The following is a 16974-nucleotide window of genomic DNA, read 5'->3' on the forward strand; positions in this document are numbered from 1 at the left end:
TGAGGAGTTGCCAATAACCATCTCTGGAACCCACTGCTATTGCAGGACAGCAGCATCATTCGAGGACCTCTTGATCTCAACATACAAAAAATCCCAGGACACTAATCAGTCCTTCAGTGTGCTGTCTTGTTCCGGCTGATTAAAATGCTGCAGGTTGACCTGAGAGGGAAATGTGGAAGTTATCTCATTGTTGCTGTGATTACAGGTTGTGTGTTTATTATAGCTTTAATCATGTCTACATTCTTTCTCAGAAGGAGCTGTTTGAAGCCTGCAGAATGCTGAGGTTTGGACACATTTCTGAGGTATGCCACCACAGCTTCTGATTGGGCAGCCGCTCTCAGACCATGTAGGCCTGTTGCTGTTGACTCACCAGAGGGCAGCAACTTGGAAGCTTGATGTCAGCATGCAAGAATGTCAGGCTGCTCTCTCTGGCAACCACCCTCCTGCCCCCCTCAACTCCTTGCTCAACCCAAAGCTCAGCAAGGCTGCCTAGGTTTACACTCTGGCCAGCCTCCGGCCTGGGTTTTTCACTGCCCTGGTTATCATGCTCCAGCAAAACAGAAACAAAAGCAAAGGGACAAACAAAAGATCCAGATGTTGTTGGCAACACTAAACTCTGCTTGTGATGGGGATATATGTCACACACACACACACACACACACACACACACACACACACACACACACACTTTTTTTTTTCCAGTAGGAAACACTAGAATGCAGGATGTAATCTGTCAGCAGGAATAAGCAAGATTTCTAAATTATGGAGGCATTATATGCTACTGTACTCCTGGTTATTTGATTTGCCAAATTCCCCATAGCTCCAACTGAAGCATTCAATTGGACTTAGGACTGTTACCGAGGTGTTTTACAATCCCATGATCTAAAAGAACTGGGGACTTTTTTTTTTTAAGGGGAGTGGCTTCCTGGTGCTCATGTGGCATGACAGAGCTGCCAGACAAATTGCAGCCCAGCTCTGTGTCTACTTTTGAACACTACCTGGTTTCCAATCCCCTGACCTTAGTATCATCCTTCATTTAACAGAAAAGAGTCGTGTGTCTGTGTTCATTAAAGTGCCAGTGTTCACAGAGTCTTTACCATGGTTATTGTGGTTTTAGGCAACTGAAAGCAGTAAACGTATTAAGAGATACATGGATCCAGGTAGATCCATGGCCAAGGTCAAGCAATCAATCATATGATACAGGAAACCAAGGTAAAATTGGTGACTTGGAGGAACTAAGTATTCCCTAAAATGTGCGGAGGTCCACAGACTAAGGTCAATTGATTCCCTTAGCAAACCAGGATTGAGATAAAACTGCCCTCTTGGATCCTGTCTTCATTTTATTTCTTTAGCCTGATGAATGGCTACAACTTCAACTCCTCGTTCTGTCTCCCTGTCCTCCAAGATTATCCAGTTTGGCTAATGCAGTGGGTAAATCCCTCCCCTCGAATATTCCTCCTAATCCTCCAAGCTTGAAAATGTGACCTTTATGAAAAAAAGAAAAAAAAAAACCTTAAGGATTAGCTCAATATGAATTAAATCGTTGCTCCAGGTAGGCAAGAAACCCAGTAATAAGTGTCCTTGAAGAAGCACCCAGCGGAGAGGCTAAGGGACAAGAGGAGATGGCAGACACTGTAGAGGTAATTCCAGACAAAAACTTTTTGTAGACACTGGGAGTTCAGCAAATCCTCCCACAGAGCTTCTGGGAGGGGCAAGGTCCTGCTGATGTCCTGACTGAATTTCTCACCCATAGAACTGTACACTGATTTCTGTTGTTTGAAAGCCATGGAGTTTGTAGCAACTGGATGATAGATAGAGACATAATCAGTTACAAATTCTATGTCATATGAGGAATAATGCACTCAATGCAGGTCTGGGTGGGAAAATCCTAGTTTTAATGTCCTTTATGAATGTTCATGAGTCAGCTAGGCATGGTACTTCATGCCTTCAATCCCAGCATCCAGGAGACTCAGTCAGGATAGCCATAAATTACAAGGCCAGTCTGAACTGACTAGTAAGTTCTGGCCATCCTGAGTGACATAGCAAGTCCTTATATCTCTCTATCAAAAAAAACTAATTAAATAATTAATATTCAATATGACAACTGACCGCTTGAAAGGCAAACAAATACCAGAAAATACTAGCACTTCACAAAAGAGAGACGCTACGTCCTATCAGAAGGGAGTGCCCATCATTCCTGTTCATCTCACTGACACTGTTGACGACATGGCTCAATCAGGACAAATTTTGCCTGTTTTACTGAATTGTTACTTTAAATTTCCTGCATTTTAAGTGTTGGTTCAAAATCCAAACAGGCAAAGGGCACTCTGCGGGCGTGACCAAACATTTCTAAGTTCTGAGATGTGACCACAGTGGCCAGCTGTGGTTCATGAACCAACTGACCCTTTAGAAAATACTGAAGATGTGCATGACAGCCAAGAATCAAGGCCTGCTTTCCTCTTCTCCCCTCCCCCAGTTCCTTACAGTCATCATCACTTACCCTGTGGGCAGACAGAAGGGCTCTGTGGAAGCCTGAAATAGTGATCTGCTGCATCTTTATTGGGATTTTCTCTTTCTTTTTCTGTGATGGTTTAATTTGTGCTCTATCCATTTAAAAATATCCAGGAGAGAGAGAGAGAGAGGCAGACAGACAGACAAGACAGACAGACAGACAGATACAGAGACAGTGGCAGATTTTTTTCAATCAGGGAGAACTGAAAATCCAAAGTCATTTTTTTCTAACCATTCATCATAAGCATTAACACACATTTACTCAAAAGGGCAGGTATTTCAGGTAAAATATAAGCTATAAACTGAGAAAAAACTTTAAAACTGGCACTGCCTCCTCCAGCTTCCAGTGTCAGTTTAAGTGTCCTGTGGTGATTTTAAAGTAAGGTCTAACTCAATGAAAGGACTTTTCCTATCTGTTTATGAAGGTGGCTAGGAAGAATATGCAGGACAATGAAAATGCTACAAAAGCCAAGATTCATACGGCAGCTGTTAGGGAAGACCACACTGAGGAGGGAACACATCCATTTTCATAACAGAATTTTTAGTCGTGGAAATAGTCTTCAAAAAGAGATACCCTGAAGGCTCCCTCTGAAAGTTAGAGGGATTTAAAATAATTTCAGGAATATAGGGAGAATTGTGTCCTCTTACTAATGTACTCTAATCCTCAAATGAAAATTAAGAATACCCAAAACTCTAATCAATAACAAAATGACAGGCAAACCAAACTTTTTAATGGGCAAAAGATTTAAGTAGACGTTTCACCAAATGTGATGATGAATGGCTCATAAACACTGAAAACATACTAGACATCCATATTCGTCAGAAAAATGCCAATGAAACCACTAGCCTTAAGTCTGTCAAAAGCAAAAAAACTAGATGCAAGAATGAGAAGTGGGGACCCTCAGACATTTTTCACTGGAGTATAAAATAACATAGCCATTTTGAAAATCAAGTTGACAGTTCCATGAATAGTCAAATAGTGGTTATCCATATAACAGTCTACTACTCTATGAGGTACACCTAAGAGGGGAAAAATACATTCATGCAAAGACGTAAGCAGGAATGTTTAACAGGAATTACTCATCACAGGCAAGTGGGAGGGAAAGCTGAAATGTCCTTCAACCACTGAATGGAAAAACAAAATATGCCATATGGCTTTTCCACACACCACTCATTATCTGCAGAGAGGCTAAAGCTGATACCATTTATAGGTCTGAAAAACATACTAGAGGAATGATAACTTCTTCTATATAAGATATTCCATATAAAATTCCTTCTATATAAAATATAAAAATGTAAAGCCATTTACAAAACACATGTCAGTGGTTCCTTGAGGCTGGGGATAAAAACAGGCGTGAAGAGCATTAGGATGGTGAAACTGTCCCCAAATCACTGTGATGCTGGATATATGTACTGAAACTCACTGCACTGTGCTCTGAGAGCAGTGGTTCTCAACCTTCCTAGTGCTATGACCTTTTAATGCAGTTTCTCATGTTGTGGGGACCCCCAACCACACAATTATCTTCACAGATACTCCGTAACTGTAATTTCACTACTGTTATGAATTGTAACGTGAGTTCCAGGGCAGACTAGCAAGTTCTAGGACAGCTAGAGCTATGTCATAGAGAACCTGTCTCGAAAAACAAACACAAATAAATTTTTTAAAAATGTGATATAACACTCTTTCAAACAATCTCCCAGCATCAAATATGGACCCTTTTATCCCTAGCCACCTATCCTGCCAATTTCCCAGAGTTCTCGATTTTCGTTCCCTTTTCTTCATCTACTTAAACTCCTTCGCAGTCTTCCATTGCTTCAGGGTAAAGTCTAACTCAATTTCACAAGCCCCTTTCCCGTTTCCTGCCTCATTTCTCTCCACGACTCTGGGCTCTAAGCATGCCAAACTCCTGGCTAGTCCTCAGAAATGGAGGGCTCTCTTAGAACTTTGTGCTTTTGTACATGCTGTTCCCACTGCTAGGAATGCACTTAAACCCCTCTTCTGCTGGCTAAATACCATGTGTCCTCAAAGACCCATCTCTGGGAAAGCTGCCACAAACTTCCCCAGCTGTAAGAAATGTCCTTTCCGAATGCCAGGCTGTCTGTGCTTAACTCTATCAAAAGTGCTTCTCGCTAATAGGTGGCCTCTTTGCCTTCTTACCTGTCCTCACTACTGTTGCTTTTCTCCCATGAGAAAGCATTGTCACGGTGCCTGGAGCACGGTAAGCGCTCGACTCTGTGAAGCAAATCAACGTGTCCTTTGGTCTCTGGGTGTAATTACCACATCCTGGTATGGAAGGTGCGGTCAGCACAGTACGGGAGAAAGGGCAGTGGCTCAGAGGTGAGAAGATGCCAGGCGTGGGCTCCGACACCACTGCCTCTCTGGTCTTACATTGGGCAGTTTTCCAATACTTGGTTTTTCTCTGGTAAAAAGCTGTTCGCTGTTGCCCATTTGGAAGGGCTGCCCGAAGGGACTAAAATGAAGAGAGCATCTAAAGTCATTGTCAAGGTTGGCACTGGAAGCGTGGCAGCTTTCCGTGTCTGGAACATCTCCTGAAGAAGGGATTGTAGGGTCCCGAAAGCAAGCACACTGCTGGCCGTGCTGCGACACCAAGTGGAGTTTGTTTTTCCATTTTTACCTTTTTTTTCACAAGAAATGATACACTGTGTTTCAAAAAAAAATCAGGTAACAAAAGGTGCTTCGCCTAATTCTTACCACCTTAGCCTTCCCCAACCTCTGTAGGTAATCTCCTTCAAGAAGATTCTTTCCCTCCTTCCAATGTTCTAGTTTTAAATAGTAACAGTTATAAAGACATTACCTTGTACTCTCGTGTAACATAAAATGCACACTGCTATGTCTATATTGTTGAGAGTGTGGCTGTTACTGTCTTATCATAATATTTAAATAGACTGGAACCTTCTGAATTTGTGCAGGATCTTGATCGAGGACACCAGTGCGTGGGAAAGGAGGCGTTATTCTCTGCTTCACATCTCAGCTCTGAACTGTGAGTGAGAGGTGAAGCTTGACTCACAGCCTCAGCTCTTTCTAAAGGGGAACCACAAAGAGCCTTCATGACTGAAATGGTGAAAGACATTCTGAACGTCACTCTGAACGTCACTGCAGGCCACAGTCAACCAAATGGCCAGCACGTGAAGAGGTTGGTTTCCTTGACTGAGATCAGAATGCTGCCCAGGGCACCAGCGCATGAGCAGGGAGTGCTCAGCACTACTGCTTCCCAAGCTGGTTTTCATCTTAAGAATAGCATGTTCCTGAGGAACCTTCAGCTATAAAAGAACGATGCTTAGAATTGTCGTCAAGTTCCATTTGAGGGCTGCATTTCATTAATGCCCTCATTCATTTCTAGTCAGTATCTACATAGAAATCTAGAATTGGTCTCATAATGAGTTCATTTGGGCTTAGTAAATAGTTATTTTTGAGTTTGTGTAGCTGAAGTTTTCTCCAGTCCTGCCTGGCCCACAGTCAGGACAAATCTCTCTCACCGGCCACTCCCACAACTGCTTAGACCCAACTGAATAAACACAGAAACTTATATTGCTTACAAAGTGTATGGCTGCAGCAGGCTTCTTGTTATCTAGTTCTTATATCTTAAATTAACCCATTTCTATTAATCTAAAAGTTGCCACGTAGCTCGTGGCTTATTACGGTATCTTAACATGTTGCTTCTCATCACGGTGGCTGGCAGCATCTCCTGACTCAGCCTTCCTGTTCCCAGAATTCTCTTTTCTACTTGTCCCGCCTATACTTCCTGCCTGGCTACTGGCCAAAAAGCATTTTATTTATACAGAGTGATATCCACAGCAAGTTTGTCTGTAACAGTAAGTGATAAAGTTACAAGCACCAAGTTATTAAAAGTTTGGCAATATGTGGACATTGGAATAACAGGCATGTATTTTGTGGGCAAGTGTGACTGTGGCCCAGGTTGCTTTTATCCTCTCTCCTTGGCTTTGATTGTTTTTCCTCAGACAGACCTGAGTCAGTTACCTGAAACCCTTGAACCTTTGAGTGTATAACTTCAGTTAATTGCCACACTCCACTCATAAATCTCTGACATTGCTTTTATTAAAGATCTCCACATGAGCCGGGAACCAGAGTCTAAGGAGAAATCCAATGGACTGGCCAAGCAGAAGCAACAGATTCACCATCTCACACTGAGAAAATTACTGTCACCCCAACTCAATTTGCCATGCACACATACGTCAGAAGGAAGAAGGGTGTGTGATTCTGGACTTTGAGCTTCTCAAGTACAGACTGTCCCATATTGCTTTCTTAAACACCTAGCCCAGGCCTAACTGACAAGGGGCACTCAAATATCCTTGCAAAGTCTATTTCTTGAAAGTATTTATATTTTATCACCTCTGGAGTTACTTCATTCTATGATTTCCTCTAAGCAGTTTTTCCTTCTGTATTCTAGTCATTTCAGGCTACTTTTAGCATGTACCCCAAAAGATGGTGGATAATTCTGTGTTTATAGAACCAATTGCTTTAGTGGTTTCTCTTCTGTTCCCTTCACTTTTGTGTATATGGCTGAACAGTCCTGAGTCTAACAAGGTAGCTTCTAAGTCTTTTTCTTTAACTGTCTTCAGATTTTTACCCAAACTATCTTGTAGGAATCTTGCAGAGGTCAAAACCATACATATATACAGTTCCTATTATTGTGCAAATAAAAGGTAACATATTTTCTAGTGATGATCATGATTTACATTTTAATTTAAAGTAATTGTTTTAAGTCAGAATCTCTATAGTGACCTCTTGGCCTTCTTTTGGTAAACAAGAGCTCAATGGCAGTGCAATTCCCTCTTCTTCTTCAGGTTTTCTTCTCCCCTCAGGTGTGATTATGAGCACTCTCCCTTATCTACAAGGGTTTCTTCCAACCCTGGCTACCAGCATCCCATATTATAAGACAGTACACAATTCACTGCTTTCACTAAGAATGATATTAAAACTAGAAACTTACCTTTCAGTCCTCCCTAAAATTAATCCTTGAATGTTTTACACCTAATTTCTACCCTCGGAGTTTAATGATATTTGCAGAGTGCTTAAGTCTTAGAAGAACTGTTTTAAGTAAATTATACTATTTATAGCCATATAATCCTAAAAAATCCCTTTGACATCCACACTACATTGCTCTTATCTTACAAATTAGTCAACAGTGCCATAGTGCAGTTTATTAATTTGCCATAAGTCATAAAGTTTTATGACTAAAAGCTCTGCCTAAAACTTGGGTTTAATGGAAAAGGGAGAAAGACAACCTCCTTCGAAGTGATCCTAGCTAAAGCTAGGAGCCTACCCTACTCAGAGCTTTTTCCACCAACAGTAGTGTGACTTTGACTGAACGTTCAAGCTCCTGAAGCCCAGAACTAAACAGCCATAATCTGAAGACAAAAGCATGGCTTCTTGCAGGAAGCCAATACAGACATGGATGGGAAGCACTTGGCTGACTGACAGCACATAACAAATGCTCTCTCTCCACCCAGCTAGTCCTTGACTTTCAGGTCATCACAGCCATGAAAGAGTCATCCCTAGAAGCCATAAGGTTTGCTTTCCAGCTCGGTCCTGTGGCAGCTGTACGAACTGGAGCCTGTTTTCTATCAATCCTAAAACCCACTGTTGGTGTTAAATGAGATCACATTTGAAAGGCAATTAGCACAGAGCCTGACATAAGATGAATGCTCAGTAAATGACAGCAACTATGACAATGCTGATGAAAAGGAAGAAGATGGAGTCACGGAGGGATTACAATATTTCAGTGCAATTCTCCCTTCCCCATTAAAAAAGAAAAAGAAAACACAGCAGCTTTCCAGGACCATAGATCTGGGAAAGCTATTCACTACTTCCTCGAGTGAGATAGATGATTAAGTCTCCAGACTTTACCTTTAGGACAACAGTTTCAGTCTCCTAATGTGTGAGCCAAGCTGGGATTTATTGAAATTGCAAATGACGGTGAAAGGGATGTAGCTCAGAGATCCAGCAGTCTAGACCTTAAACTGGTTCTCGGGTAAGTTTAAGTTGGTAGCCCCAGGACCACACTAAGACACACTATGTTTACTGAATTTCTAAAAATCTAGATGGAATCATTAGTGAAATTTAAGGTTGGCTTTTGCTTTAAGGACATTATTTATGAAGAAATTTTTGCCATTGTTCACCAACTCAAAGCATTTGTGTAAATGGCACACAACTTAATTATTGAGAATAAAATCAACAATAAAAGATATTCCTTTGAATTACATATGTACATATATACATAGATGTGTATATATTATATACCCTTAAGAATATTGATCTCAGTGATTTGGAGTTTTCTTAAAAAGAACTTTCAGTCTATCCTTATTATTTCATGTGGCTTATTCTTAACCTCCAACCCTTGCAACACTATGTATGCAAGGTCACATCAAATATTTTTGATCATTAAATGAGAGAAAATGATTTTGTGTTTTCCATAACCCAAAGGGGGCTCATCTTGTTTTGTTAAAATTACATTCCCACATCAAGAATGCCTTAATGCATTTCACAAAGTTCAGCTAATATCTCCAACATTAGTAAAGAAAATGTATACACAGATGACCCACTCCTTAAATTAAGCAGCTGAAAGAGTTCACATCTTTATAGGCCACAGACAAAGGCAATATTAAGATTTAATTAACATCAAATTAAATTATGTGCTCAAATCACTGCAACATACCCATTATTGACTAAATTTAGTTGATTTTTGTTTGTTTTTGAAAAAGCAACTTTCAAAGATAAAAATAATGAAATTTTCATATTTCATCTGTGGCTACTATGAATTCCTGGTATTACTAAGAGATTAACTCTAAAATCCTTCCAGAGACAAAATGAAGCTCAAAATCCAGTAAAGCACATAACTTCATTCTTACTGGCATTAGGAAACATTTTTGAGACATTTAGTAATTTTGAGATATCTTTGGCCAAGTCATGAGTAAACATGTAAATGAAGAAAAATGGCGGGTGGATCTCAATATAAAACAAGGGGCTTCACTGAAGATGATGAACATTGTGATCTTCTGTGCAATTTTTCTGGTATTTTTCTAAAATCTGCTGTGTAAAAATCTATAACCTGTTAAAACAATCAGTTTTTTATATTATTTTTTCAACCACTTTTTTCTTGTTTGAGAATTTCACGCATACGTATAATATGTTTGTCTATACCTTTAACTCACATGTTCCTTTCAAGTTTGACTTCGCCATCTATAATTGTTTGAAATTAACTACTGTCTCAATATAATAATAAAGTTAAATTAAAACTTGAGAAATGTATTAAGTTTATGATTTTTAGTTTTATAAGTTAACTGAAAACTAGAGTGTGTCTCCTTAGAGCTACAGCTGAATTTTAAAATATTATCTTTTGAAATTAGAGATTAAAACAGTCTACTTAATGTTGTGGTTCACCCCATGCCTTTTAAAGGAAGAATTATTTGACTGGAAAATGTGTGGGGTGGTTTTTTAAGGACAAATAGGCCACCACAAATTATAATCATGTGATATTTATATGCTCACTTGTAAGAAGTAAGTGCCTATTTGAGTTTCTCTTTGGTTTGACAAACAGGTATGTTGTGCACTACTGTTGCTGATCCATCCAGACACTCAAGTTCAGACAAAAGCAATCCAGTGTTCTCAGTCATTTTTGTTTATTTTAACAAAACAACCCATGTGAACTCCACCCAAGCGTGGGAGTCTGCGTGCCCAGAGACAATTTTACTAGGTACATTCAGTGGTGTTTAAAGTTCACAAGGATGGCTTTAAGGGTTGGTCAATTTTCTTTTACAGTGTTTGACCTCATTCTTGGAGCCTCTTTGGAAGGCAGTTTCAGGGAAACTTATATCTGTTCAAAGCAGCCATGGAGGGGAAAGGAGAGCTCCAGTTTAGCACATTTAAATTAACACACCACTCTTAGTCATTGACAGATATATTCAAAAAAACCATGTGAACTGAATCAAACTGTATGAGTGTAGTAAGCCACATGTGAAATACAGAATGCTATTTAGCGCCCTCAACTTCTGAACTGTGAAAACACTGTTGTACACACGTATGATCATATCTCTGTATAATGGTGCGTGATCATATGTATATGAGTACAATTATGTTTTTGCCTGAGCAAAAGAACTATAGCTTATCAGAAATTCTCAGTGGATTACATGAGCCCACAGAGTTCAACACTACTGAAGTGAATCAGAAATGGTTATTTTTTCTTTGCGTGTATATACATGATGTATATGTATAGTGTGGATATGTATATGTATAAAGTAAAACTTTGCAATACTGCTTCCATGACCTTCCATAATCTGAGCAACTGAGTGCTGCTTCCTAGGCTGCCTCTTCTCCTGGCAGGGGAGGGGGTCCCTTTGAATTTACTCTAGCAGGCACTGCTTGGGACAAGAGGCTATACAGAGGAGTCTGCATAAGGCAGTTAGTACCACAGCAGGGGAGCACCACTGGGTGGTTTTAGATGGTGTAGAGGTGATGTTAGATACATGTAAATAGTAAAGGACTCCACTTTGACAGTTTCTTGTAGTTCTTGGGATTATGGGAAACAAATAGACCTAATTGGTAGTGAAATAATTTTACCACTTCCGTCACACTCTTTTCAACAGGAAGAACAGCCTCCAACAGTCTTCACTGATAATTGTATCCGACAAGAGAGTAATAATTTGTCCATGGCATTTCTTTTTATGGTAATCTTCCTTTAAAGACAAATGATACTGGCTTTCAATTTATAGTAAAATAGAAAGTTCCTGTTTAAATAAATGGATCTAATTTATAAAAGAACGGGGATAACAAATTATAGAAATGATCCTGAGCTGTTGGTAGTTAGCAGCTGCCAGGAAAGGAAGAGTTAGCTTTCTTTAAGCGTCTGGCCTTGGGAGGTCTAGCATGCTCCAGTCTAGCATGGCCACATACCTAACAGTAAATAGGTAGCACTATTGGGACTAGATGAGTTTTTTGTCTTTTTTAATGAGGTCATAAAGTTGGTTAGGTATGGAAAGAGGTAATAGATCTGGGAGGAGAAGGGGGGTTAATATGATCAAAATACAATGAATGCAGTCCTCAAAGACTTAATAAATTTCTTTTAATTTATGAAAATAAAGTGACATTTGCAGGAAAATAAATGAACCTCGAAATTATTATGTTAACTGAAATAACAGATTCAAAAGGAAAAATAATAAATGTTTCATCTCATTTTCATATCTTAAGTTTGGAGCTTTATGTATGAGCTAAAATTCACATGTACAAGCACACAACTAAATTTTAGAAACTATAGCTACATTGCTAAATTCTTTGAAAACATGATGCAAATATAAGTGATATTTTTATTATTGCAAAGTGTCAAGATTTGTAATTATCAAATAAAAATTTAAATGTATGTATGTGAGGTTTGCTCATTTTTCTTTTATTATTATAAGATAGTATTCATTTCAAAATTTTGATAAAATTAATATTAGTAAAATAAAAAAGAAAGGGAATAATTTTATTACAGATGATTCAAGGACATGATAAAATCACAAAGTAGTAGGTAAATGACATAAGTAGAATCCAGAAACGGTATGGGGAAGATGCACACAGGAGATAGTACTTTAACTGAAGTTTCCCAACAGGGTAAAAATCTCAAAATAGGTAAACAAGTGCTCTCAGGGTTTACAAACACTGATTGATAATTGTTCTTTATTTTAAACTTTCAGATCCTGTGAGCCAGAGAAACACAACAGAGAAGAAAAGAAAGGCTTGTTGTTGTTTACCATTTTCAGCATCCGATATCTTTTAATACTTGCTCAGATAGAAACATTTTAATATCAATTTTAAAGATGTAGACTATGATCAAAGTACAATGGTATGCATGTATAAAGGTATCACATGATGAAACCCTTTATTTTGTACAGCAACTTAAACATTTTTAATAAGAAGGTATATATGTATGAACAAGGTCCAAAGAAGAGTAACGTACTAGAGTTTATAATGGCTGTTAGTAGTCAAGCGGCAATTTGACTTCAGGTCTTTCAGATCCCGAGATCCAGGCTCTCTCCACTAGACAATCCTGCTTCTTGGGTGTTTGCACAGACACTTTTGAAGGACAAAATCAAGAAGTTATGGGGTGGAATCCAAGGAATGGAGCTAAGAGGTATGGATAAACAGAAAAAGAGAAGACAAATTCAAATCCAAAAAAATGTAGGCATTAAGCATCTACTATGTGCCAGGAATTAAACAGACAGGGGACTGTGTACCTATCTCGACACACAAGGGAAGAGAAGGAGGCAAGGGATGGCTGGCAATTCCAAGACACCCTGATATCGAAAGAGAAGGGCCGTCCGTGCAGTCTTTGGTGTGGAGCCAGAACAGGAGTAGGTGTGGTAGGGATAAACAGGCACACTCGAGGAACAAGAAACACACTGGCCAGGGCTGGGCTGGACTGGTGAGAAACACCTTTACAGTAAGACTGCCTTTTCCCAGTTAGATGAGGTTCCCTTACTCTCACTTGTATATGCTGGAGCCAAGCCAGGCACCCAACTCTTACTGATACATGTCTTTCTGCTTAAATATAGTATAGCCCAAATATTTTAAACACCGGTAGATAGTCTTACCATGTCCCTTTGGAAAAGCCGTCTCTGTGTCAGCATGTCTGTGGCCTCAGACCAGGAGGCTGAGACAGTGCAGCCTGAGCTGTCACAGCATTATCTTAGCTATCTATCACTTACGGAGATCAAGTATGATTGCCAGGGTTGTTGGTCCAGATGGTGCCACTCAGTTTCAACTGCATGGTTCATCATGTGGAAAAGAATGCAATTTTTTTTTTTAGCACATCAACTTAATCATCCAGGCTTTGTCATGACCTGTATGTTTCTTACTAGTGCATCCCATGCTTGCCAGTGTTTCCAAGAAAAGATAACAGATAGACATCTGTGTTTATCCAAACTAAAGAGAGTCAGCATTGGTATTGAAATGTCTTTTCTATCTGGGCTACCAAGAGCTCATGTTATAATCAGTGCCAAAATGAATATGCCTCCAGAGCATATTGGAAGGGACTGGGGGGGACAGCTCCATTGGTAGAGCCTTGCTGCACAACCAAGAGGACCTGAATTTGGACTCCCCAGCACCCATTCAAAAGCTGATCTGGTAGCACTCATCTGTAATCCCAGGACTGAGGAAGCAAAGCCAGAGATCCCTAGACCTCCCTAGCCAGCCAGCCTAACTAAGTCAGTGAGTTCTGGTTCAGCCAGGGACCCTACCTCCACTGTTATTTCCTAGCTTATTGAAGAGTGGTTGAGGGAGATAACCAGCTTAGACCTCTGTTCTTCATATGCACACACACACACACACACACACACACACACACACACACACACACATGCCTTCACCCTGCACACACCTATATGCACACTTATAAATGTGTACATATACATGCACACCACAGAGAGGGAGAGAGAGAGAGAGAAAGAGAGAGAGAGAGAGGGAGAGAGAGAGGGAGGGAGGGAGGGAGGTGGAGAGAATATTTGGAGGTAAAGCATGCAGAGACAGAACACAGTGTCACATCCCTCTCCAACCTGTTTTGAGTACAAGAAAATGCAGATGACCCATAAGGCGCTGGACAAAGGTGGTTAGGTACTTTGATCAGTCCAATCATACTGATCCTTGGGAAGCCACTTAAGCCCACTTTCTTAAAGAGTAAGATTAAGAAAGTAGCTCACTTCTCAAATAGTCCCTGAACTCATTTTTGAAATGAATTTTTCTATGTTTAGACAAAATCTGGAATTACTCTGTCTGCAGAATATGTATTAGTCATAAGTCATACCGATTCCTTTACAGTAGTATATAGAAGTTCACTGTCTGACCCAAGAGACACTTACCATGAATGTCCAAAAGCTCTGAGTCAGATACTTGGATCCAATTTTGGATCAAAGGCTGGTAATGTAGTTTAGTGGTAGACTTTTTTTCTGAGCATGTGTAACTTGATCAAAAAGAAAAAACAAAAACAAAATGTGACTTAATGCTTTGATTCTGTACTACCTTGGGCAACTTATATAACCTCCCTAAATCTCTTCACCTAAAACTTTAGATTCTAAAGCTTGAAGGTAATAAATTTTGCCTTAGAGGGTTGCTTGTTTAAACCTATGAGCTGATCCAAATAAATATTGATAATAATATGTGACTCATTTTTATTATTTGTGAATTTCATATATGCATATAAATATGCTTTGATCAAATGCCCTCCCCATTTCTTCCCTTCCAAATCCTCTCCTATGCCCCCACCACTTTTTCCTCTCAACTTCATGTGTTCTGTTTTTTTTAACCCATTTAGATCTGCCAGTATGTGCATGAGAGTATGTGTATAGGAGTACTGGAGGTCTCTCAGCTGCATGCATAAAAAACAGAGTTACTCTCCCCCAGGAGCCATTACTTGGCATTAGCATCTCATCTAGAGGGGGGATTTCATGAGGCCTCTTCCCAATCCATACTGGGCTTTTTGCTGGCTTGCTCTTGTGTGGGTCTTATGCCTGCAGTCACAGCCACTATGAGTTTATGTGTGCAACAGCCCTGCCATGCCCAGCAAATATTGTCTCACCACAAATGTCCACTAGCTCTGGCTCTTATGATCTTTCTGCTCCCATCCATCCTACTATGATGCCTGAGCCTTGGGGTGGAAAGGCTGTAACATAGACCTCTTATTTAGAACTGACCCCTGAATAGTCTCTTACTCTCTGTCCATTGGCCAGTTGTGGGTCTTTGTACTAACTGTCATCTCCTACAAAAAGAAGCTCTTCCGCTGCAAGGCCAGCTCTAATCTGAGCAGGAAGAAGAAAAACAACCTTAGCAGTAATTTAATATTACGCTCGTTTAGTGGAATAATAGTATTGTATTCTCCCCTAGGCCTATGACCTAGCCAGTTACATTTGGCCGAGTTAACAGTACCAGGTATGAGTTCTGCCTTGTAGCGTGAGCTTTAATTCCAACCAGGAAGTTATTGGTGGCTCTCATTCGGGCCACTAACGTGCAAGTGGGCATTCCTTGCCAGCCAGTCATGATTTTCTGTCACAGAGTTCATAGCTAGGTATAATTGATGAACGCTTTTCTCCCAGTGACAGAAAGAGAAACTTCTGGCACTATGGAAGTTAGCCAGGTTGGTGCCAGATTGATTTATCCATGCTCTATGACTCAAGCATATGGTGTTTTTGGCAACGGCATCTTACTTTCAGGTTCTGGAGAATAACCAAGAGCAATGCCTTTCACATTTCTGGGATCTAAAGGACTATCCAGAAATGCAAATTTGTTTGTTGGATAGTTGGCTGATTTTTTTTTATTTGTTTTCTTTTTTTTTTTTTTTTTTTTTTTTTGGTTTTTCGAGACAGGGTTTCTCTGTGTAGCTTTGCGCCTTTTCCTGGAACTCACTTGGTAGCCCAGGCTGGCCTCGAACTCACAGAGATCCGCCTGGCTCTGCCTCCCGAGTGCTGGGATTAAAGGCGTGCGCCACCACCGCCCGGCTGATTTTTTTTTTTTAATATGGGGTCTCTCTCTATAGTCCTGGCTGTCCTGGAGCTTGCTATGCAGACCACAATGGCCTTGAACTCACAGATATCCTCCTGCCGTTGCCCCTGGGTGTTGAGATTAAAGGTACATGTTACCACACCCAGCTACAACTTAATTTTTAAAAGGAAATGAACTGAATAAAAGATTATAAAGATAGTTACTTAAGCGTCATTATTTGATAATTGAGAGAAATTTGAAGAATTGGGTTCTCTGAGTGCTCTGTAAAATATAGAGTACAATCTGTATGTTGTGTGTGTTATTTCAAGGCTGACCATTTGGTATCAACCAATTGGAAGGCTATGTCTCCTGGTCTGAGCATTCTCTATCTTCCTGTAATTCTTTGTGTAAGGTTGAGATTTCCCCCTTCCATGTTACTGTGTCTAGTAACATTATACAAACCAGTAGGCTGTACTTACATATTTAGGAATATACATATATGTAACAACAATTAAGAAAAAGAGGATATGAATTTAGAAGAGAGAGACAGGGAGTACATGGGAGGAACTGGGAGCAGTCAGGGGAAGGGAGAAAATGCTATAATTTTATTTTAATTTCAGAAAATAAAAATTAAAATAATAAAATAAGCTATAGAGCAACTATCCCCCCAAAACATCAATTTCCTCCATATTGGCAGTCTCAACACTCAATAAAAGCTTTAAATATTCTTATTCAACCATCAACAGGACCAGTCCATCTCAACATCCCAAAACTGAACTCAGTATCTTACCCTCTAAATCCATTTCTATTTCCTAGCTTATTGAAGGATGCCTAACCTTCATTCAGTCACAACATTCAGAAAGCTGGCTGCTATGTTAAACTTCTCCATCTCTGTCATGGTACACCTCTATCTGACAGAACTTCAGTATCACTTAGGATATCCTGTAAAACACCAAACCCCACCCCAGATTCAGAAA

The sequence above is a fragment of the Peromyscus californicus genome, unplaced genomic scaffold (assembly GCF_007827085.1).
Source record: "Peromyscus californicus insignis strain IS unplaced genomic scaffold, ASM782708v3 Scaffold_5__1_contigs__length_169319896, whole genome shotgun sequence".
Taxonomy (NCBI): domain Eukaryota; kingdom Metazoa; phylum Chordata; class Mammalia; order Rodentia; family Cricetidae; genus Peromyscus; species Peromyscus californicus.